This window comes from Saccopteryx bilineata, chromosome 1 (assembly GCF_036850765.1).
Source record: "Saccopteryx bilineata isolate mSacBil1 chromosome 1, mSacBil1_pri_phased_curated, whole genome shotgun sequence".
NCBI lineage: Eukaryota > Metazoa > Chordata > Mammalia > Chiroptera > Emballonuridae > Saccopteryx > Saccopteryx bilineata.
This window is the reverse complement of record NC_089490.1, coordinates 5,149,665-5,175,353: the sequence shown is the minus strand read 5'-3', so window position 1 is coordinate 5,175,353 and position 25,689 is coordinate 5,149,665. Positions and strand designations below refer to the sequence as shown.

Sequence of the window (25,689 nt, the reverse complement as noted above, 5' to 3'; positions counted from 1 at the left end):
GGGAAACAGCTGGGGAGACACCGTGAGCGAGGTGGGCGCGTCCCTGTCCCCTGTCCTCCTCTCCTTCCCGAGGACGTGAGCGCGGTGGGCGTGTCCCTGTCCCCTGTCCTCCTCTCCTTCCCGAGGACGTGGTGGGCGCGTCCCTGTCGCCTGTCCTCCTCTCCTTCGCGAGGACGTGAGCGCGGTGGGCGCGTCCCTGTCCCCTGTCCTCCTCTCCTTCCTGAGGACGTGAGCGCGGTGGGCGTGTCCCTGTCGCCTGTCCTCCTCTCCTTCCCGAGGACGTGAGCGCGGTGGGCGCGTCCCTGTCACCTGTCCTCCTCTCCTTCCCGAGGACGTGAGCGCGGTGGGGGCGCCCCTGTCGCCTGTCCTCCTCTCCTTCCCGAGGACATGAGCACTGTGGGCGCGTCCCTGTCGCCTGTCCTCCTCTCCTTCCCGAGGACGTGAGCGCGGTGGGCGCGTCCCTGTCCCCTGTCCTCCTCTCCTTCCTGAGGACGTGAGCGCGGTGGGCGCGTCCCTGTCGCCTGTCCTCCTCTCCTTCCCGAGGACGTGAGCGCGGTGGGTGCGTCCCTGTCCCCTGTCCTCCTCTCCTTCAGAGGACGTGAGCGCGGTGGGCGCGTCCCTGTCCCCTGTCCTCCTCTCCTTCCCAAGGACGTGAGTGCGGTGGGCGCGTCCCTGTCACCTGTCCTCCTCTCCTTCCCAAGGACGTGAGCGCGGTGGGCGCGTCCCTGTCACCTGTCCTCCTCTCCTTCCCAAGGACGTGAGTGCGGTGGGCGCGTCCCTGTCGCCTGTCCTCTCCTTCCCAAGGACGTGAGTGCGGTGGGCGCGTCCCTGTCACCTGTCCTCCTCTCCTTCCCGAGGACATGGTGGGCGCGTCCCTGTCCCCTGTCCTCTTCTCCTTCGCGAGGACGTGAGCGCGGTGGGCGCGTCCCTGTCCCCTGTCCTCCTCTCCTTCCCGAGGACATGGTGGGCGCGTCCCTGTCCCCTGTCCTCTTCTCCTTCGCGAGGACGTGAGCGCGGTGGGCGCGTCCCTGTCCCCTGTCCTCCTCTCCTTCCCGAGGACGTGGTGGGCGCGTCCCTGTCCCCTGTCCTCCTCTCCTTCAGAGGACGTGGTGGGTGCGTCCCTGTCCCCTGTCCTCCTCTCCTTCCCGAGGACGTGGTGGGCGCGTCCCTGTCGCCTGTCCTCCTCTCCTTCAGAGGACGTGAGCGCGGTGGGCGCGTCCCTGTCGCCTGTCCTCCTCTCCTTCAGAGGACGTGAGCGCGGTGGGTGCGTCCCTGTCGCCTGTCCTCCTCTCCTTCAGAGGACGTGAGCGCGGTGGGTGCGTCCCTGTCGCCTGTCCTCCTCCTTCCCGAGGACGTGAGCGCGGTGGGCGCGTCCCTGTCCCCTGTCCTCTCTCCTTCAGAGGACGTGAGCGCGGTGGGTGTGTCCCTGACGCCTGTCCTCCTCTCCTTCCCGAGGACGTGAGCGCGGTGGGCATGTCCCTGACGCCTCTCCTCTCCTTCCCGAGGACGGCTGTGTGCGGTCACAGGGCACCAGGAGAGCACTTCTAGCTAGTCCTCGCTAGCCAGGAGATGGAGTTCAAGTTACATGAATGCTCTGTGCCTCAGTTTACTCACCTGTAAAGTGAAAGTCATCATAGCGCTTGCTTCTGAGGTTGTTATTAAGACCTCAGTTTATATAAATATTTGCTGCATGAATGGGTAAATGAATGTTGGTTGCAGTTATTACCACTCATATCAATATCACCTTCATTACTGTGAAAGTTTAAAAAGATAAAAGAAGACACACCCAGTGCCTCTCTGTGTCGGGCCCCACGACGCGGCAAACGTTCCGTAGCCGTGGGCCCGTCTGGCAGGCACAGCCCCTTTCAGGGGGGTCACATGTGCAGGAGGCCATGGTGTCCATCTCTCTCATCTTCCTCCCTTATGACTGCCCACAGAGCTGTGACATCCACGTCTGGGGTCCTGGGCAGTCAGATCGAACTCTGTAACCTTCTGTGTTCTGGGTCCAGTGATCTAAGAGAGCCAGAGAGCTTCATGTGTGCCAGCCGGCTTCTCAGATTCACCAGCTTCTATCGGCATCTCAGCACGGGTGCCCGGGGGCCATGGCACCATCGTAACAGAAAGTTCAGGCTTATCTGCAGCTCCCTCAGCCGCAATACACAGTAAAGCAGAAAACACGCACCAGAATCCCCGTTTCTGGTCGTTGAAACGTGGCCACGTGGGGCTTCTGGCTCCAAGTTCAGGCTCAGAGACACCAGGGGTGAGACCTACGGGGAAGACAAACTGCATCGAGTTAACCCCTCCTAGCACAGGTGGATGATGCCACACCCACTCCACTGACCTTCTGAGGATGTAGCATCGTGCTGACCCCCTCCCAGCACAGGTGGATGACACCACACCCACTCCGCTGACCTTCTGAGGAGGTAGCATCATGCTGACCCCTCCCAGCACAGGTGGATGACACCACACCCACTCCACTGACCTTCTGAGGATGTAGCATCGTGCTGACCCCCTCCCAGCACAGGTGGATGACACCACACCCACTCCGCTGACCTTCTGAGGATGTAGCATCATGCTGACCCCTCCCAGCACAGGTGGATGACACCACACCCACTCCACTGACCTTCTGAGGATGTAGCATCGTGCTGACCCCCTCCCAGCACAGGTGGATGACACCACACCCACTCCACTGACCTTCTGAGGATGTAGCATCGTGCTGACCCCCTTCCCAGCACAGGTGGATGATGTCACACCCACTCCACTCACCTTCTGAGGATGTAGCATCATGCTGACCCCCCTCCCAGCACAGGTGGATGACACAACACCCACTCCGCTGACCTTCTGAGGATGTAGCATTGTGCTGACCCCTCCCAGGACAGGTGGATGACACCACACCCACTCCACTGACCTTCTGAAGATGTAGCATCGTGCTGACCCCGCTTCCCAGCACAGGTGGATGGCGCCACACCCACTCCGCTGACCTTCTGAGGATGTAGCATCGTGCTGACCCCTCCCAGCACAGAAGGCTGACGTCACACCCACTCCACTGACCTCTGAGGATGTAGCATCGTGCTGACCCCTCCCAGCACAGGTGGCTGACGTCACACCCACTCCACTGACCTCTGAGGATGTAGCATCGTGCTGACCCCCATCCCAGCACAGGTGGCTGACGTCACACCCACTCCACTGACCTCTGAGGATGTAGCATCGTGCTGACCCCCCTCCAGCACAGGTGGATGACACCACACCCACTCCGCTGACCTTCTGAGGATGTAGCATCGTGCTGACCCCTCCCAGCACAGGTGGATGATGCCACACCCACTCCACTGACCTTCTGAGGATGTAGCATCATGCTGACCCCCTTCCCAGCACAGGTGGATGACACAACACCCACTCCGCTGACCTTCTGAGGATGTAGCGTCGTGCTGACCCCTCCCAGGACAGGTGGATGACACCACCCCCACTCCACTGACCTTCTGAAGATGTAGCATCGTGCTGACCCCCTCCCAGCACAGGTGGATGACACCACACCCACCCCACTGACCTTCTGAGGATGTAGCATCATGCTGACCCCCTCCCAGCACAGGTGGATGGTGCCACACCCACTCCACTGACCTTCTGAGGATGTAGCATCGTGCTGACCCCCTTCCCAGCACAGGTGGATGATGTCACACCCACTCCACTCACCTTCTGAGGATGTAGCATCGTGCTGACCCCCCTCCTAGCACAGGTGGATGACACCACACCCACTCCGCTGACCTCTGAGGATGTAGCATCGTGCTGACCCCCTCCCAGCACAGGTGGATGGCGCCACACCCACTCCGCTGACCTCTGAGGATGTAGCATCGTGCTGACCCCCTCCCAGCACAGGTGGATGGCGCCACACCCACTCCGCTGACCTTCTGAGGATGTAGCATCGTGCTGACCCCTCCCAGCACAGGTGGATGACGCCACACCCACTCCACTGACCTCTGAGGATGTAGCATCGTGCTGACCCCCTCCCAGCACAGGTCGATGACACCACACCCACTCCGCTGACCTTCTGAGGATGTAGCATCGTGCTGACCCCCCTCCCAGCACAGGTGGATGGCGCCACACACACTCCGCTGACCTTCTGAGGAGGTAGCATCATGCTGACCCCCTCCCAGCACAGGTGGATGACACCACACCCACTCCATTCACCTTCTGAGGATGTAGCATCGTGCTGACCCCCTCCCAGCACAGGTGGATGACACCACACCCATTCCACTGACCTTCTGAGGATGTAGCATCATGCTGACCCCTCCCAGCACAGGTGGATGACACCACACCCACTCCGCTGACCTTCTGAGGATGTAGCATCATGCTGACCCCCGCCCAGCACAGGTGGCTGATGCCACACCCACTCCACTGACCTTCTGAGGATGTAGCATCGTGCTGACCCCCGCCCAGCACAGGTGGATGATGCCACACCCACTCCACTGACCTTCTGAGGATGTAGCATCATGCTGACCCCCTCCCAGCACAGGTGGATGACACCACACCCACTCCACTGACCTTCTGAGGATGTAGCATTGTGCTGACCCCTCCCAGCAAGGGGGATGACACCACACCCACCCCACTGACCTTCTGAGGATGTAGCATCGTGCTGACCCCTTCCCAGCACAGGTGGATGATGTCACACCCACTCCACACACCTTCTGAGAATGTAGCATCATGCTGACACCCCTCCCAGCACAGGTGGATGACACCACACCCACTCCGCTGACCTTCTGAGGATGTAGCATCGTGCTGACCCCCCTCCCAGCACAGGTGGATGATACCACACCCACTCCACTGACCTTCTGAGGATGTAGCATCGTGCTGACTGACCCCTTCTCAGTACAGGTGGATGACACCACACCCATTCCACTGACCTTCTGAGGATGTAGCATCGTGCTGACTGACCCCTTCCCAGCACAGGTGGATGACACCACACCCACCCCACTGACCTTCTGAGGATGTAGCATCATGCTGACTCCCTCCCAGCACAGGTGGCTGATGCCACACCCACTCCACTGACCTCTGAGGATGTAGCATCGTGCTGACCCCCCTCCTAGCACAGGTGGCTGATGCCACACCCACTCCACTGACCCTCTGAGGATGTAGCATCGTGCTGAGCCCCTCCCAGCACAGGTGGATGACACCACACCCACTCCACTGACCTTCTGAGGATGTAGCATCGTGCTGACCCCCTCCCAGCACAGGTGGATGACGCCACACCCACTCCACTGACCTTCTGAGGATGTAGCATCATGCTGACCCCCTTCCCAGCACAGGTGGATGACACCACACCCACTCCACTGACCTTCTGAGGATGTAGCATCGTGCTGACCCCCCTCCCAGCACAGGTGGATGACGCCACACCCACTCCACTGACCTTCTGAGGATGTAGCATCGTGCTGACTGACCCCTTCTCAGTACAGGTGGATGACACCACACCCATTCCACTGACCTTCTGAGGATGTAGCATCGTGCTGACTGACCCCTTCCCAGCACAGGTGGATGACACCACACCCACTCCACTGACCTTCTGAGGATGTAGCATCATGCTGACCCCTCCCAGCACAGGTGGATGGTGCCACACCCACTCCACTGACCTCTGAGGATGTAGCATCGTGCTGACCCCCCTCCTAGCACAGGTGGCTGATGCCACACCCACTCCACTGACCCTCTGAGGAGGTAGCATCGTGCTGAGCCCCTCCCAGCACAGGTGGATGACACCACACCCACTCCACTGACCTTCTGAGGATGTAGCATCGTGCTGACCCCCTCCCAGCACAAGTGGCTGACGTCACACCCACTCCGCTGACCTTCTGAGGATGTAGCATCGTGCTGACCCCCTCCCAGCACAGGTGGATGACACCACACCCACTCCGCTGACCTTCTGAGGATGCAGCATCGTGCTGACCCCCTCCCAGCACAAGTGGCTGACGTCACACCCACTCCGCTGACCTTCTGAGGATGTAGCATCGTGCTGAACCCCTCCCAGCACAGGTGGATGACACCACACCCACTCCACTGACCTTCTGTGGATGCAGCATCGTGCTGACCCCCTCCTAGCACAGGTGGATGACGTCACAGCCACTCCACTGACCTTCTGAAGATGTAGCATCGTGCTGACCCCCTCCCAGCACAGGTGGATGACATCACACCCACCCCACTGACCTTCTGAGGATGTAGCATCGGGCTGACCCCCTCCCAGCACAGGTGGATGACACCACACCCACCCCACTGACCTTCTGAGGATGTAGCATCGTGCTGACCCCCTCCCAGCACAGGTGGCTGACGTCACACCCACTCCGCTGACCTTCTGAGGATGTAGCAATAGCTGGGGGACAGGTCCCAATGCCGTGAGACTTACAGCCCACAGACCAGCCCACTTCTTCCCCAGCAGTGGGACATGGACCAGCATCACCACTGAGGTGCTTTGCCTACAAGCAAGAGAAACCAACCTCCCTAAAAAGATTTAACTCAAAAGGTAACAAGGTAGTTAGAAAAGATGGCCTAGTTCCTCACCCCCGAAGCTCAGACTCTGTGTGTGTCCCTCAGCAGTGTCCGCCCGGCATGGTCAGGCTGCCTTGCTCCTCCCTTTGACCCAGGCTCAGTCGTGCACCTGGCGTGGGGGGGCACTAGCGTGTGGGACCTGGGCAGAGACTAAGCGCAGGTGTGAGGACAGGTGGTGTAAACTCCCTCTTCCCCACACGTGTCTTCTCAGTGTTGCAAAGTGCCCTGGACACCGTCCAGCAGAGGTAGAGAGAGGAAGGGACCGCAGCACCTGAGGAACAAAATGGCAGGAAGGTCCCTGGGTTTTCATTCTGTCTCCCACCTGTCCAGACAGGGCTCCTGAGAGCCTGCAACCCAGAACCTGCAACGGGCACTGACCAGAACACAACACCTAGCTGTCCCACTCTGGACAAAGTCCCCAGGGACTTGGAAGGATGGCCTTATTCAGGGACGATGGTGACCTGACCTGCCTTCAGCATCAGCACAGCCCTTTCTCATCTCCTCAGCTCTCCAACAACTCGGAACCTGGGTGGGTGGGACCACCCCCAGCCCACAGCCCACCCCTGGCTCCCCCAGAACAGGTGGCATCTCTGGGCACCCCACACAGGAGGTGCCCACAGAAGCACAGGGGGACTGGGCCCCAACTCCTCACCCTGACTCAGCCCTGCAGCTGCAGAGGGTTCGCAGAGGCACCGGCACAGACAGAGAGAGGAGCCCACCTGCACCAGGTGCCAAAGAACAGAGCAGGAGAACACGCTGTCCTGCAGGTCCGGAAACCCCCAGGACCCACCGAGCAGGAGAACACGCTGTCCTGCAGGTCCGGAAACCCCCAGGACCCACCGAGCAGGAAAACACGCTGTCCTGCAGGTCCAGAAACCCCCAGGACCCACTGAGCAGGGGAACACGCTGTCCTGCAGGTCCGGAAACCCCCAGGACCCACAGAGCAGGGGAACACGCTGTCCTGCAGGTCCGGAAACCCCCAGGACCCACCGAGCAGGGGAACACGCTGTCCTGCAGGTCCGGAAACCCCCAGGGCCCACTGAGCAGGGAAACATGCTGTCCTGCAGGTCCGGAAACCCCCAGGGCCCACTGAACAGGGAAACACGCTGTCCTGCAGGTCCGGAAACCCCCAGGGCCCACCGAGCAGGGAAACACGCTGTCCTGCAGGTCCGGAAACCCCCAGGGCCCACCGAACAGGGAAACACGCTGTCCTGCAGGTCCGGAAACCCCCAGGGCCCACAGAGCAGGGAAACATGTTGTCCTGCAGGTCTGGAAACCCCCGGGACCCACCGAGCAGCCCCAGATGGCACAGGACCGTGCCCCCTCGAGTCCGCCAACCCTGGGCAGCAGCAGGAGAGATGCAGATGGGAACCAGAAAACCCGAGCAGGGATGAACATGACGGCTCAGAACATAAACTTGTCACTGAACCACAGCTCACAGAAGTAGGCCGGAAGCTGTACAGGAAACCAAGCAAGGTACCTCTCCAAATCAGTGAATACAAGTAGGAGCAAGACACAAGAAAATGTTTGCCGGATGGAGGGAAGATAATCGAGGGACATCAGCCCTGAGAGGGGTCAGTGGCAGGGAATGCCAGGAGGAGACTGAGGAGTGGCTCTCACGAAGCTGCTTGAATGAGTCGTGATGAGTTCTCTAGAACAAATTAAAATAGGATCCTGGACGGTCAGGCGTAACACACTGATGATGTCAGTTTTCCCCAAAGAGATGTATAGGCTTCATGTCATTTCTATCAAAATCCCAAAGTAAACAAGCTTATTCTAACATTTAGCTAGAAAGGCATAGCAGCCAGACACCTAAGTCATCTTTAAAAAGAAGAATGTGGTGAGGGATTGGCTGTACCTGACGCCGAGCCTTACCGGAGAGTGACGGCAATCCGGAGAAGATGGTGCTGGTGGAGGGAGAGATGCGCTTGCTCAACAGAACAGAACAGAGAACCCAGAAACAGACACACAAATATGTTGAATGTATTTTTCACGAAGTTTCAAAAGCATTTTAATGGACAATGGCCTTGCCTGACCAGGCAGTGGTGCAGTGGATAAAGCATTGCTCTGGGACGCAGAGGACCCAAGTTCAAAACCCCGAGGTTGCCAGCTTGATTGTGGGATCACCAGCTTGAGCCCAAGGTCACTGGCTTGAGCAAGGGCTCACTGGCTCTGCTGGAGTCCCCTCCCCCCAGTCAAGGCACAGGTGAGAAAGCAATCAATAAACAGCTAAGGTGCTGCAACAAAGAATTGATGCTTCTCATTTCTCTTCCTTCCTGTCTGCCTGTCCCTCTGTCTCTCTCACTAAAATAAATAAATAAAAAAGAAAAGAAAAAAATGGACAATTGTATTTTCAACAAATGGTATGAAGCAGATGGACATCCACAGGCTAAAATTGAGCCTGATGCAAACCTAACACATAATACAAAATCAACTCAAAATGGATCATGGACATAACTGTAAAATGTAAAACTATAAATCATTTAGAACAAACCTAGGAGATGCTGTTTGGGGCTCAGAGCTCAGCAAAGAGTTCTCAGACTTAACACCAAAAGCACAAACCATCCAAGGAAAGGTAAGAAACTGGACCACATCAAAACTGAAAACTTTTCCTGAGAACACCCTGGTGAGAGGAGGAAAGACCAGCTGCAGACTAGGAGACAATGTATCCAATGAAAGAGGTAGAGAGCTATTACACAACTAGACGCGCACCCACCACATGCCCAGGGATTAACGGATTGCATGCTTAAGCATCCCCCCCCATAGCAACGTTATAGCCACACTAACACTTGGACACAACAAAACACAACTGTTACAGCACCTTTATTTTTCTCAGCCAGACACTAGAAGCAACTCAGATATTTTTCAGTTGGTGAGGGGTTCAGCAGTGGTTCACCCACGCTCTGGAACACTACTCAGAAATAAAAAGGAACAACGTCTTTATATTTTCAACAATTTGAATGACTATCTGGAGAATTATGCTGTGAAAAAGCCACTCTGAGAGGGTCGTTCTTCAAATGACAAAGCTCACAAAAACAGAGAAAAGAGCACTTTCCGAGGGAAGAACGAGGGCGGAGAAAAGTGGGCGTGGTTATCCTGTGCCGTGTCCTGATGATAGATCTGCAAGTCCCACCCCACGCCCCGCCCCATGCCGCCCCGCGCCGGGCTGCCAACCCCGCGCCAGCCCCGTGCCAGCCTCTGGCCTCTCGTCGTTTCTGCCCCAAGCCATGCCTGAAACAGAAGCCTGCAAAGAAATTCAAAGTGAAAAATGGAAACAGACACATCGGTGGTGCAGAAGTAGGTTGAGAGTTTTGGTTACGTGCACTCAGCTCTTCATTTCAAATTGTACACCAGACAGCAGCAGAGGACAAAACTTTCTGGTGACTCTTACCTAGCTGTGATTCCCAAGATGTCCACGAGATGACAGCAGAGAAGCGCGCTTGGAACACACTTACCACAGACATTCCTGTCTGTTCTTTGAAACAAGATTCAACAAACTTCAAACCTTTGAAATGATATAAAGCATGTTTCTTATTGTCCTTACACTTAATCTAGAAATCAGTAATAGAAACTAACCAGAAAACCCTTACATTTTTAAATTAAAAAATTCACTCCTAAATAACCCCCCCTCAAAATCACAATTCAAGTTACAAAATACTTTAAAATTAATGGAAACAGCCTGACCAGGCGGTGGCACAGTGGATAGAGCTTGGACTGGGATGCCGAGGACCCAGGTTCGAGATCCCGAGGTCGCCAGCTCGAGCATGAGCTCATCTGGTTTGAGCGAAAGTTTGGACCCAAGGTCGCTGGCTCAAGCAAGGGGTTACTCAGTCTGCTGAAGGCCCGCGGTCAAGGCACATATGAGAAAGCAATCAGTGAACAACTAAGGTGTCTCAATGAAAAACTGATGATTGATGCTTCTTATCTCTCTCCATTCCTGTCTGTCTGTCCCTGTCTATCCATCTCTCTGATTCTCTCTCTGTCCCTGTAAAAACAAAACAAAACAAAACCCACAAAACAAAATTAATGGAAATAAAAACTACATAAGAAAACCTATGGCATAATGTAGTGATGAATACATTTTAGAGGAAAAAACCTTAAAGTACACCAGGATAGTAAATTAAATCCAGAGAAAGTAAAAGAAAGAAATGTTCCCAGAGACATCTGGACACTGTATACCGTATTTCCCCATGTATAAGACTCATCCTTTTTTGAAAAATTTCGGGTCTAAAAACTGGGTGCATCTTATACATTGGTTGTAGTTTTTACTCTTGCATTTCCTGCTTATTTGCATTTGTTATCTTTTTCTCAAATTTTGGGCCCCAAAATTAAGGTGCATCTTATACAGGGAGGTATCTTATACGTGGGGAAATATGGTACTTTACAACCTTACCAGTTTTTTTCCTCTTGGGGTGAGCTTTTGAAAAACTTAATTCATTCTTCTGTACAATTTAAGCTGCAACAACAACAAAAAGCCATCGTCACTTTTTCTTTTTTAATTTTAATTATTAATGTTAGAGAGAGGAAGGGAGACAAACAGAAACATCAATCTGTTTCTGTATGTGCCTTGACACAGGATCAAACCTATGACATTAGTGTATGGGTGTGATGCTCTAACCTACTGAGCTCTCTGGTGAGAGCAAACCATTGTCTTTTGGGGGAAAAAATACTAAAGAAAACCCGAGGTAATTAAAAAATAAAATAATAATCTGTCTGCTGTGGTGACAACACCAAAAGTCTTTTATTTGCTCTTCACTCAGGGGTGTAAACACTATTTCTAATTGTTTAGCACAAAGTGACCCCTTTCCTAACATGCACTTTCTCGTGTACCGAGGCAACAGTCCAGACTGAGAGACCTCCTAAGCTCTGGGGCATCCAGAATTTACCTGAGCCTGGGTCACCACTTACAAGCTAGGTTCTTTTGGTCACAGAACACCTCCCAGGGTCTTTGTTTCCTCACTTGTAAATTTTCTCAGTTTTATAGCTGAGAACACGCATTGCTGAAGGACTGAGACTTAGGCCTCAGCTCTGCCTTCTTAGAAGCTGAGATATTGGACCTCACCACGATCAATCAAAACTGGGACCAAAGGCATTGCACTGCCAAATCCAGTGCTTGTCACAACTTATAATTATTTCATTTATATATATTTTTCTTTCCCTCTGTCTACCCCATGACAGCGTAGTATTTATAAAGACAGAAAGTGAGTCTGTCTCATTCACTGCAGACAACCAGTGTTGAGCACAGTGCCCGGCACATAACAGAAGTACAATAAGTGTTTATTGGATGAGTGAATACATACTCATTTGTATACATATACAGATATACACAAATGACAGACACACATGGACACAGATAGATATGCTCATGTGCAATACACATCTATGCACACAGATGTACCCCAACCCAATCTACCTGGGTACATATAGAGAAATATAATAGGTACACAGAGAATATGGGAAGAAAATGTAATAATATTAACATTAAATATCTCTGTATGGAAAATTTGTTATTTTATTTTTCTTATAATTTTTTCTAGCAGTTCTTTAATAAGAATACATTTTTATAATAAAAAAGCTGTTAAAATTCAATATACTTGTCAAATCAAAGCACATCATATTTTACAATAAGTTAAGAAGATTTAAATTTAAAAAGTTAAAAAGACAGAAGTAAAAATAGTAGAATGGGAAGTCATTGAGTGCGGGAACATGAGTTCCTAGCACAGTGCCTGGTATATGATGGGCACTTTCAAAGGCTGTATGAAAGCATGGCAGGAAGGAAAGAAGGAAAACAAGATGAAAAGAAGGGTAATAGAGAAATCCAGGGAGGGGAAGAGGAAGAGAAGAAGAAATAAAGAGAAAAACAAATCATAGCTACAGAGAAAAAATGAGGGAGGAAAGAGAGCTTCATCACAATTATACACATTCAGATTCTTTGAGATCCCAAGTTTACGATAAAAGTTCTCTGCATTTACCAAGCATTCAGAAAATATTTTTAGAGCATTAAAGAATACATGGAACTTACTGGTTCCATAATGTTGAATTTCTTGGACTCCTGAACTTCCTGGATTTGATAAACGTAATCAAGGGAGGACTCGACAAAAAACTGTGCATCTCTTTGTCCACCTGCAGGGCTACCTGTAGAATGGTAGCAAATGTCACATATTGGCACTGTCATTCACGCAAGTCAGTGATTATGGAATGAACAGAATGTTGGAGCTAGAGGAGAGTTTAGGCACCATGGAGTGATCTGATCCCTTTATTTCACAAATAAGAAACACAAAGCCAAGAGATAAAAAGCTACTAAGGCAAGACTCCTGGTTTCTGGTCCTACAAGTAAGAAGCTTGGAAGTTATCATGCCCATCCTCACAGGAGAATAAAACTAAACAAGGTGAAAATAAACTACTCCTTCTGGACCCAACAATTAATTGAAATCAGAGAGAAAACCAATGTCCCGAAAATTGTATAGACATTTGAATATGAGGAATAAGAGCGTATCAGAGCAGAAGCCTGTTGCTGCAGCCAATATCAGACTTTATTTAAGAACTCTCCGGTGGGTCCAAGATAATGGCCCATGTGGACACTGAGCTTGCACCCTCCCCAAAACCCATCCAATGTACCCCTTTACTTTAGAACAATTCCTCCTGAAAGACAACTGAGAAACAATTAAACAGCTTCTGCACAACAAGCTAGAGAGAGAGAGAGACACACACACAGAGAGAGAGAGAATGCATAGAAAAGGCTGGGGAACCATGAGAGCTCTGCAGGAGGTGAAGGAACAGCTCAGGACCAAAGAGACCAGTGAGCGCCACTGTTTACACCTCCTGGGCACGTGGATAGAAGACAGGCGCTCCATCCAGGCTCTATGGCCACCCGCTGGACACTGCAGCACATCCCCAGCCACCCCTCCTGTGTTTTAAGGTACCAAAAAGCTGAAAATTAATATTGATATTCTGGGAGGAAAGGTCAGGCTTTCCTATCAGGCTTTCCTGTCCCGTCCTTCCTGTGGAGAGGGGAGGGAGAAGAATGTAGAAGGTTCTGGCTGGCAAGAACAATGGGTCATTCAGTTTTAAATCTAAAATAAAGGTTTATTGAGAAACTTCCTCTCTTTCAATAGGAGGCAGAATTTACACACCACCTTGCATTGACTGTAGTTCCTCCCCCTTCCTGGAATCTTAAGAGTAAAATACCCCTAGGCTAGTGAGGGAAGATGAACCCTAAAGGGTTTGTAAACATCTTTGATTGTGTTACCTTGAAAGTGTTAATGTTTCTGTATAACCCCTAAACAAATATTGTCAGCTTGTGCTATGATGTCAGGCTCTCCCCTGCCCCTGTGTGATCCAGGATATATAAACAGCCCCTGAACTATTTTGGGGGCCTGCACGATTTGGGTTTACTGCCCTGTGTCAGCCATATGTGGCCAGCATATTTAATAAATCTCCTTCTTTAACAAAACTCTTCAAAATTCATATGGACTGGGTGTCTCTACATGAACTTAATGAAGAGAGGTACAGTGCCTTTCAGAATCTGGGGTGCAGTACTTTATAATACCTGGAGCTAAATACAATATAATCATGAGGGCAGCATATCTTGTATAGAGAGAGCTCCTCTTCCCAGATATCGACCCAGCGGGTAGGTATGGCAGGGCGACACTCCACCCACTGAGCTGCATGTGCATGTGGGGCTCCACACCTAGAGAGAGTGCAGAGCTAGGAAAACACCCCAGTACCAGCTGCAGGACTATTCGACCCAGAGAATAGTGCAGCCATAGTGGGTCACTACAGGCATTACTCCTCCTGAAAATATAAAGCTGGCAAATGGTCTATGGTCTGCACATAGGGCTCCCTGCTCAGAACAAGTGCAGAGAATGGGGGGCATGGCTGCACGCACTGGTCAGGGCGGCTCTACCCCCAAAAAGCACAAAGCTAGCAAAACCTTGCGGCCCAGTGTGGAGTGAGGGGGGCAATGCTGTGCATGTGCACAGGGCTGCCAAGCCCCAAGAAGGTGAAGAATGAACAAATGAAGGCTGTGTGTGCACCCAGGCTACCCCACCAGGACAAAGGGTGGATCTAATGGGGGGGTGAGATACAAGAAAGTAATCAGGTAAACCAGCGAGACTGTGCTCTGACCACAGATAATTAAAACAGAACACGCAGAGCATACACCGCGCAGCCCCTTTTACACCAGGCAGCCCTGCCCAGATTATAAGGACAAGGAGGCTCACACACCCCAGGCGGCCCATTCAGAACCCACTCCTTCAGGCCAGGTGACAGGACAGGCACTGCATGCACCTCCCCCAACTACAACCAGCAGGCTGAAAGTATTCAACACACAATGTAACAAAGACAACTTTTTCAAGATTGGGCGAGATGACTATTCCATTCAACTCAAAGGAACAAAAACAGACAGTCAAACAAAATGTGGAGACAGAAGAATATACCCCAAATGAAGGAACAAGGAAAAAACTCTGGAGAAATATCCTAGTGAAATGGAAATGGTTAATCGGACAGATAAAGACTTCCAAGCAAACAGTCATAACGATGTTCAATAAACTTGAGAGTAGAATAGAGGAACTCAAGAGAGCGCTTGAACAACAAGAAAATGTAATAATCTTATCCGGCTTGAGCGTGGATTCACCGTTTTGAGCGCGGGATCATAGACATGATCCCATAGTCGCTGGCTGAGCCCAAAGGTCGCTGGCTTAAAGCCCAAATTGCTGGCTTGAGCAAGGGAGTCACTGACTTGGCTGGAGTCCCCAGTCTGGCCTGTCATTGCATCCCTGGGGCTGGTCCCACGTGAGCCCTGTGGGCCAATCAGTCAGCCTCAGCAGCCTCTCCCAGGCAGGCACGTTGGGGCTGGGCCTGCAGGGTGGACGCAGAGGGAATCCCGCGGGGCGGCGCGGAGGGAGCGGCGGGGAGGGCGTGGGCTGCGCTGCAGGTGAGCACAGGGCGGCAGGTGGGGGAGAGCCCGGACCCAGCGGGGCGGGGGGCGGTTCCTTCCAGCTGCTGCGCGGGGTCACGTGGCCGCGTTTCTCCCCCTCCCCCCACCCCCACAGGCCCCCGGCACCTTCAGCCGGGTGGCCGCCATCGTTGACTGGGAGAAGGCGCGCTGCCCCAATGTGGAGAAAAACCTGGACGCGCTGCAGCTCAAAGGTGAAGGCGCGCGGGTGGGAATCGCGGGCTGCATGAGGGCCGGCTAAGTGCCGGGGCTGCTCCTACAAGCACTTCGCTTTCGGGACCACGATTTTGTTTCTCCCCAGGGCTCCGCGCCCATCGGCCCACTTTCATGGTTCACCACCAGACCCCCGGTGGAGGACACTGAGGACTCGCATGAAAAATGGACTCGGAGGCAGCGAGGTGAGGGGCTGCAGGCATGCGCTGTCCATTTGAAATGGACCCAGGGTCAGGTCCCCAGCCTCTAAACAGATAACAAGGGACAGAGCTTGCATTTAGCAAACAAGCGAGATGCATACAGTGCATTGTGAAGTAAGGGGGGATTTGCTACACTGCTTCCATGTGTAAATAATTACACATGTTTATAGATGTGTTAATGAGCAGGAATGGTATAAAAGTATAAAAGCACATAAGAAATAACTCATTCAGAACACTTCTCATCACAAGAGGAGGATGAAGGTCTGGCCAGTGAGCAGTGCTCCAGGACAGGGCTCCCTGGGCAGCGCCGGCCACATTGCAGATGGGAAAGGATTAATCGTGGTGATTAAGGCAGCTGGGGTTATGAGCCAGGGTAGGGACCATTGTATCAGGCCCTGTGTCAGCCATCTCTTCAGTGTGTCTGGTTTCATGAGGGTGTGGTCAGTAAGGTCCTTCTGCGTTCATGGGTCTAGCATTGAAACACAGCTGAAGTCCAGATGCGACCTTTAACTTGACCCAAATGGTCTCTGTGCTCCACAGACCTGAGGCTCTGTTCCCAAGACTGTTTGATTTGGACCAGAGTCTTATGATTAAGGAAGGACAAGGATGGTTACATGTGTAGACGTGAAAGGATAAGAAGGAAAGGAGGCAAGGTGGTCACTGTACCATTAGACTGGACAAGGCCACTCTGAAACAAGAAGACAGAAAGGAGCCCTGGCCAAGTTGCTTAATTTGTTAGAGTCATCCCCATACACCAAGTTGTGGGTTTGATGTCCAGTCAGGGCCCATATAACAATCAACCACTGGAGCCTGACCAGGTGGTAGCACAGAGGATAGAGCATCAGCCTGGGACGATGAGGACCCAGGTTCCAAACCCCAAGGTTGTGGCTTGAGGATGGGTGCACCAGCTTGAGTGTGGGGTCTCTGGCTAGAGCATGGGATCGTAGATGTGACCCCATGGTCACTGGCTTGATGCCCAAAATTGCTGGCTTAAGCCCAAGGTTGCTGGTTTGAGCAAGTGGTCACTGACTGAGCTGGAGTCCCTGGTCAAGGCACATATGAGAATGCAATCAATGAACAAACTAAGGTACTGCAGCTATAAGTTGATGCTTCTCATCCCTCTCCCTTCCTGTCTGTCTCTCTAGCTAAAAAAAAGAAATAAGAAAGAATAATCAACACTAAATGCATAAATGAGTGGAACAACAATCAATGTTTCTCTCTCACTCTCTTCCCTCCTCTCTCTCTAAAATCAATAAAAAATTTAAATTTATTTGATTTTAGAGAGAAGAGTGAGAAAGAGAGAATGGGGAGGCAGACAAGGAGCAGGAAGCATCAACTTGTAGTAGTTGCTTCTTATATGTGTCTTGACCAGGCAAGCCTGGGGTTACAAACTGGTGACCTCAGTGTTCCAGGTCATTGCTTTATCCACTGTGCCAACCACAGGTCAGGTAGACAGAAAGAGAAAGTTTTATGTTAAAGAAATGGATTTTCTGTCCACTTAAGTGACCTTTATTATATTTTTGACATGATCGGCTTTTTTTCTTTTTCTTTTTTATTTTAGTGATAGATAAAGAGGGAGGGAAAGACAAGAATAGACTGGCTAAAAGGGAGAGAGATGAGAAGTATCAATTCTTCATTGCAGCTCCTTAGTTGTTCATTGACTACTTTCTCATATGTGTCTTGACTGGGGGGCTACAGCACATTAAGTAACCCCTTGCTCAAGCCAGCTACCTTGGACATGAGCCACCAATCATGGGGTCATGCCTATGATCCCACGCTCAAGCCTATGACTCTGTGCTTAAGCTGGTGAGCATGCACTCAAGCTGGATTAGCCCGCACTGAAGCCAGCAGCCTAAGGGTTTCAAACTTGGGTCCTCAGCATCACAGCCCATCCTGGAAAAGCAAGACCCTCTGAATAACACTTTAGATGAAAATTGGGTAAGAGAAAATTATTTGTAGATTTCAGTTCATGGAGTCTTCTAGAAAGACTAATAAGTATGGCCTAGGTATGTGTGGTGGATTTTGGATAGGCCTGGATTTAAGCTCTACTAAACTCAGAGTGAATTTAGCACTGGAGCTTTGGGCAAATCTTACAAATTCTCTGAGCTCTTGAATGCTAATGTGTAAGGTAAAGATATATTCTTTGACAGTATTCATTCAATTTATTTATTTCTGTATGTATTTGTTTATATTTTAGGTAAGATGTGGGGAGATAGTGAGGCTCACTCCCGTATGCACTCTTACCAGGATCTACCCGGCAACCCCAATTCTCGAGTGCTGAGTTGTTTTTTAGCACCTCAGGATGATGTGCTGTGGCTAACAGAGCCATCCTCAGCACCCAGGGCCAATGCTCAAACTAATTGAGCCACTGGCTGCAGGAAAGGAAGAAGGAGAGAAGGGGGAGAGGGAGGGATGGAGAAAGAGATGGTCACTTTCCCTATGTACCCTGACTGGAATCAAACCCGGGACATACAGTGGGCTGACGTTCTGTCCACTGAGCCACTGCCTAGGGATTAAATTCAATATAAAAGAACTGACACATACATGTTGTGCAATAAATACGTCTCTGATAATAGCAACCATACGCTGTTGGTGTTGTATACCAGGCCTTTCCTCAATACCTATATATACTGTGCCCTTAATAAATTTTTTTTTTCTTTTCTGAAGCTGGAAACGGGGAGAGACAGTCAGACACTCCCGCATGCGCCCGACCGGGATCCACCCGGCACGCCCACCAGGGGCTATGCTCTGCCCAGCAGGGGGCGTTGCTCTGCCCCTCTGGGGCGTCGCTCTGTCGCGACCAGAGCCACTCTAGCGCCTGGGGCAGAAGCCAAGGAGCCATCCCCAGCGCCCGGGCCATCTCTGCTCCAATGGAGCCTTGGCTGCGGGAGGGAAAGTGAGAGACAGAGAGGAAAGAGGGGGAGGGTGGAGAAGCAGATGGGCGCTTCTCCTATGTGCCCTGGCCGGGAATCAAACCCAGGTTCCCCGCACGCCAGGCTGACGCTCTACCGCTGAGCCAACCGGCCAGGGCCAATAAATATTTTATGAATGACTAAAAGTTGAGAAGTTATACCTCATAATAGGAAGATCTAGAGACAAATATTGCATTGGTCATCTGTAGTCAGTGTAGAGGTTTACTATTATAAAGGCTCTCTGAGTCAATAGTTGACAAAGGAAAATACCAGAGTATATAGAAGGACAGGTGATAATTTGATGGGAGGAGATTGTGTCTTTTCTGACAAAACAGGGACTAACACTCCAGACTTCACCAAACTCACTCTTCTCCAACTTAGAACTCAGGAGAAAGGAGACTGAAAGTAAAGATGTATAGCCTACTAGAAAAGAAAAGGCCATGTGTACCAGAGGTCAGCGAAGCCCCCAGGATGATGACTACCTCTGATGGACCCTCACAAAGAAGCATGTTATCTCTTTCATACAATAATTTCATCTGGTCATTGGCCCTTAGAGCATTCCATTCCCCTAGGGACTTGCACTACAGAATTGGGTTCAATGATGTGAGTTCCTGGGCTCTTTCTGAAGCTCTATATGTCCAGAAACATGCACTACACCTTCCCTAATCCCTGTTGCTCTCACCCCCAGATTGTGAGAAGTGTCAGAACTTCTTCATTGACAGTTGTGACATGCATGGGCCCCCTACATTTGTAAAAGACAGTGCAGTGGATAAGGGGCATCCGAACCACGCAGCCCTCACTCTGCCCCCTGGTTTTAGAATCAGACCATTGGGCATCCCTGAGGCTGGTCTTGGAGTGTGGAACAAGGTATCTGCCCTGCCAGTGGGTCTACACTTTGGCCCTTATAGGGGCCAGATCACAGAAGATGAAGAGGCAGGCAACAACGAATACTCCTGGCAGGTGAGAAGTATTTACCACTTCTTCTGTCTTGTGGCTTCCCACATCCCTCCCATGGCTTGGTGGGACCTGCCATTCTACATGCTAGGACATGGATGGAGACAATATGGTTAGCTCTGGGTACTGAGTGGACTTTTCAGACCATGGAGCTCCTGTTGAAGATCACAGGTTAAGTGGGAGCAAAGTGGTACAGACACAAAGAAATGCCTCCTCCCAGCCCTGAGTGGATAGGTCAACTCAGATGTGATGAGTAAGAAAAGTATCATGTGGTCCAGAGTGGCAATGCATGCAAGCAGAAAGAGCTTTATTGACAGTAGGATAAAGTAATTTCTCTATTACCTTCTCACTTGGCAAAATCCTTTATTTATACTCCTGACATGCAGATCACCAAAGGGAGAAATGCCATGAGTATAGTGGATGGGAAGGTATGAATCCTGGCCAACTGGATGAGGGTAAGGCCATAAGTTTCTGGGCAGTCTACGAGATACACTCATCCCTCTCAGGCCCATACATCTTTCCTTCTCATCATGCCTCCCTCAGTGTTCTCCCTCAATCCTCTGTTCCTCTTTTTTCTCCATTCAGTGCTCTTTCAAGGCAAGAGGTATTTAGAAGAAAAAGGCAATAAAACATAGCATATGTCCTCAAAATATAAATCTCTATCCTAGAAAAAATTTAGTCACTGGAAAATAACTTTGAGGGCCTGGGTTACACTGTAATTGATCTAATGAACATTATTTAAGCCCTTACTATATTCCAGTTTAGATGAAGGTATTTATTACTTAAGCAGATCATGTATCCCATCTTCTTATGGAGGAGTAATTGCAGACACAGTGAAACAATTGATTTTAGAAATATTTAACTATGATTTTTCTATTTTTTGAGAAGTGCACAGTGCCAGGATACCTAAACCAAGGATAGCCTAAACCAGTGGTTAGCAAACTATGGCTCATGAGCCACATGTGGTTCTTAGGCCCCTTGAGTGAGGCTCTTTCACAAAACACCTCGTGTGGGCACTACCTCAATAAGGAATGTACCTACCTATATAGTTTAAGTTTAAAAAATTTGGCTCTCAATAGAAATTTAATTCGTTGTACTATTGATATTTGGCTCTGTTGACTAATGAGTTTGCCAACCTGTGGCCTAAACTGTGAGGGCAGCAAATTATCCCAGCCTCCCTTCTAACTGCAACTGAGTTCTGAACCATACAGAGCAATGATCATGGGCCACTTCACTGAGGGGCTCTTTTATCAGGGGCTACAGTATGTGAATAAGCTATTATTGTTCTTTATGATCTTGCTAAGACAAAGAGATCTTCAAGTCCTGGCTGGTTGGCTCAGCAGTAGAGCATTGGCCTGGCCCATGAAAGTCCTGGGTTCAATTCCCAGCCAGGGCACACAGAAGCACCCATCTGCTCCACCCTTCCCCCTCTCCTCTATCTCTATCTCTCTTCCCCTCCCACAGCCAAGACTCCAATGGAGCAAAGTTGGCCCAGGCACTGAGGATGGCTCCATGGCCTCCGCCTATGACTCAAGCACTGGAATGGCTCCGGTTGCAATGGCGCAACACCCCAGATGGGCTGAGCACCGCCCCCTGGTGGGCATGCCATGTGGATCTTGGTTGGGCATATGCGGGAGTCTGTCTGTCTGCCTCCCCACTTTGGTGGGGGGGGGAGACCTCCAGGGTTTTTTTGTTGTTTGTTGGTTTTTAAATTTATTTATTTATTTTAGAGGAGACAGAGAGAGAAGGGGGGAGGAGCAGGAAGCATCAACTTCCATATGTGTCTTGACTGGGCAAGCCCAGGGTTTTGAACTGGTGACCTCAGCATTCCAGGTCGATACTTGATCCACTGCGCCACCACAGGTCAGGCCAACCTCCAGGTTTTTATGGGAACCTGGGTGAGGCATCAAATGCTACTTAAATAAAATTTGAGGACAATTGAGAAAGGCCTCTCAAGAAAAGTTGGACTTAGGCTGAAAATTGAATGATGTGAACTAATCTAAACACAGAGTCCAAAATCAAAAAGCAAGTTCTGTGATATAAAACAGAACCTGAGTTAGTTTAGAGAAGCTAGAGGTCACTGGGTTTTATGGCCAATCAGGGTGGAGGTTACGTCTGGAACTGGCTTTGGAAAATGGTAATAGGCAGGATGAGCACCATAAGCAGGACCTGGACATAGGAAGTCTTATGAAATTGTGACAGGCTCAGACATCGGAGAGAAGGTTCTCCGGGAGCACTGTGGGAGTGGGTGACATCAGGCCCGAGTGTCAGGTGCAGAGATGGACATGGATCTGAGAGGTAGTAGGAACTCATCGCCTGTGGGTTTCTTTTCTTTCATCTGCCTCAATCCCAGGTATGTGAACTGTGCCCGAGATGGTGAAGAGCGGAACCTGGTGGCCTTTCAGTATCGCAGGCAGATTTTCTACCGAACCTGCCGGGTCATCAGGCCAGACTGTGAGCTGCTAGTCTGGTATGGTGATGAGTATGGCCAGAAGCTGGGCATCAAGTGTGGCAGCAAGCAGAAGAGAGAGCTGGCAGCAGCTAGAGGTGGGCACAACTGTTCTTCAGAATGGAAAGAAAAGAGAATTCATCTTAGAAATTTTCATCATACACTCTAAAATCAGTAAGATCTAATCAGATGCTTCAGAAATTAAGGTTTCATTTCATATGGCTTTGATTCTTAGGAAAAATCTTTATATTTGTTACTTTTTATTTATTTTTAAGTGAGAGCAGTGAAGATAGACAGATTCCTTCATTGCCTTGACCAGGATCCACGCAGCAACTCCAGTCTGAGGTCCATGCTCAGACTCGCCAATCTATCCTCAGCACCTGAGGTCAACACTTGAACCAACTGAGCTATCAGGCCGATGCTCAAACCAATTGAGCCACTGGCTGTGGGAGGGAAAGAGAGACAGAAGGAAAAGAGGGAGGGAGAGAAATGCAGATAGTCGCTTTTCATGTGTGCCCTGACCGGGGATTGAACCAGGGACTTTCACATGCCGGACAAACACTTTGTCCACTAAGCAAACTGGCCAGGGCCTGTTTTCTGAGGGCCACTCCTGTCTAGCATACAGGGTAAGAGCAGAGGTCAGAGAGATGCCCAGCAGCCTGGAAATGCAGTGCTCTGATCCAAACTGAGACACTGGGGACCTTCCTGAATGAGGGGAGAATACACTTCAGTAGGAAATCCTCTCAGAGATTACTTCATCTCCACGTGAGAGAGGATGGTGGATTAGCTGGAGAGGGATGGGAGACAGGCGTGTAGGAAGTATGGCTGGGGGCCCTGGCAGGTTAGCTCAGTCAGTAGAGCACCATCCTGTAATACCAAGGTTGAGCCTGGGTCAGGGCACATACAATAAATGATCAATAACTGCATGTCTAGGTAGAACAATGAAAAAATGCTTCTCTCTCTCTATCTCTGTTGTTGTTGTTGTTGTTCTTCTTCTTCTTCTTCTTCCTCTTGTTCCTCCTCCTCCTCCTCCTCCTCCTCCTCCTCCTCCTCCTCCTCCTCCTCCTCTCTTTGTCTCTCTAAAATCAATCAATTTTTTAAAAGTATGTTTGGGGAAATGTTTTGAAACAGAGGAGTTCACATTGTATATGAATGGGCTGACATTGAATAAAATCAACCATGAATATTTGGTGTGAGGTTTGAGGAAGGACATATTTTTAGTTTATCATCTGTGGGAAACTATGAGTGAAGCAATTCCTAGTTGGGGCCAGTGGTCTTTCTAAATAACCGTTAAAAGCTACATGTATATAGAAAAGGTCAGCATTGCTCCACCCCTACAAGGGGTGAAACAGCCCCTGATGCTACTCGACAGTCCCTCATAAGGCAGTGCATAGAAAAGACCCTTGATGTGGGCTTTCTGGATTTCTAAAGAAGATATAGTACATAAAAATGAAGGAGAAAACAGACTGTAAAGAAACACTTCGTGGGAGACAGAGATTACACTGTCAACCCCATAAGAATGACTTGTGGGACAAGTCTTAATGAAACATATGGCCCAGGCAGCCTTGTCAACATCTGTCCTGAGCAAAATTTTCTCTTTCAGCAGAACCACAGCCAGAGATACACCCATGTCCCTTCTGCTCTCTGGCCTTCTCCAGTCAGAAATTCCTCAGAAAACATGTGAGTCACAATCACCCCTCTCAGATTCTCCCAGGAACATCTACAAGAAAAGAGCTCCAATCAGAGGATCCAAATCAGCAGCAGCACCATACTGATACTCACAGCTGGGATGACAAAGCTGAAGGTCAAAAGGTCAAAGCAGAGTCCAAACCTTTGCTTAAAAGGACCAGGTTGAAGAGAATTTCACGGGCCTTTTTCAAACCTCCCAAAGGACATATGGAAAGCTCTAGAGAGCAAGAGAGAATGATGCAGGAAGCGCCCAGCAGAGGCCAGAAAGTGAATTCAGTGGACACACAAAAACTGTCTATGAGAGTAGAAATGTCGAGAATTGTACCTGTCAAGTATGGAGAGTGTGGGCAAGGCTTTGATGATGGGTCACATCTCCTCAGACACCAGAGGACACACTCACAGGAGAAACCCTATGTTTGCAGGGAGTGTGAGCGAGGCTTTGCACAGAAATCACATCTCCTCATACACCAGAAGACATACTCAGGGAAGAAGCCCTATGTTTGCAGAGAGTGTGAGCGAGGCTTTTCACAGAAGTCACATCTTCTCACACACCAGAGGACACATTCAGGGGAGAAGCCGTATGTTTGCAGGGAGTGTGAGCGAGGTTTTTCACAGAAGTCACATCTTCTCACACACCAGAGGACACATTCAGGGGAGAAGCCGTATGTTTGCAGGGAGTGTGAGCGAGGCTTTTCACAGAAGTCAACTCTCCTCACACACCAGAGAACACATTCAGGGGAGAAGCCCTATGTTTGCAGGGAGTGTGAGCGAGGCTTTACACAGAAGTCAACTCTTCTAACACATCAGAGGAAACACTCAGGGGAGAAGCCCTATGTTTGCAGGGAATGTGAGCAAGGCTTTTCACTGAAGTTAGCTCTCCTCAGACACCAGAGGACACACTCAGGGGAGAAGCCCTATGTTTGCAGGGAATGTGAGCGAGGCTTTTCACAGAAGTCACATCTTCTCACACACCAGAGAACACACTCAGGGGAGAAGCCGTATGTTTGCAAGGAGTGTGAGCGAGGCTTTACACAGAAGTCAACTCTCCTCACACACCAGAGGACACATTCAGGGGAGAAGCCCTATGTTTGCAGGGAGTGTGAGCGAGGCTTTACACAGAAGTCAACTCTCCTCACACACCAGAGAACACACTCAGGGGAGAAGCCATATGTTTGCAGGGAGTGTGAGCGAGGCTTTTCACAGAAGTCAACTCTCCTCACACACCAGAGAACACACTCAGGGGAGAAGCCCTATGTTTGCAGGGAGTGTGAGCGAGGCTTTACACAGAAGTCACATCTTCTCACACACCAGAGAACACACTCAGGGGAGAAGCCGTATGTTTGCAGGGAGTGTGAGCAAGGCTTTGCACAGAAGTCATCTTTCCTCACACACCAGATGACACACTCAGGGGAGAAGCCCTATGTTTGCAAGGAGTGTGAGCGAGGCTTTACACAGAAGTCACATCTTCTCGCACACCAGAGAACACACTCAGGGGAGAAGCCGTATGTTTGCAGAGAGTGTGAGCGGGGCTTTTCACAGAAGTCACATCTTCTCGCACACCAGAGAACACACTCAGGGGAGAAGCCCTATGTTTGCAGGGAGTGTGAGCGAGGCTTTTCACAGAAGTCACATCTCCTCACACACCAATGGACACACTCAGGGGAGAATCCCTCTGTTTGCAGGGAGTGTGAGCGAGGCTTTTCACAGAAGTCACATCTCCTCACACACCAGAGGACACACTCAGGGGAGAAGCCCTCTGTTTGCAGGGAGTGTGAGCGAGGCTTTACATAG

General features: G+C 50.5%; 1 pseudogene; it reads left to right on the top strand.

Annotated features, from left to right (window-relative positions):
* Positions 1–960: 960 nt before the first annotated feature.
* On the top strand, positions 961–25,689 carry LOC136335426 (histone-lysine N-methyltransferase PRDM9-like; annotated as a pseudogene).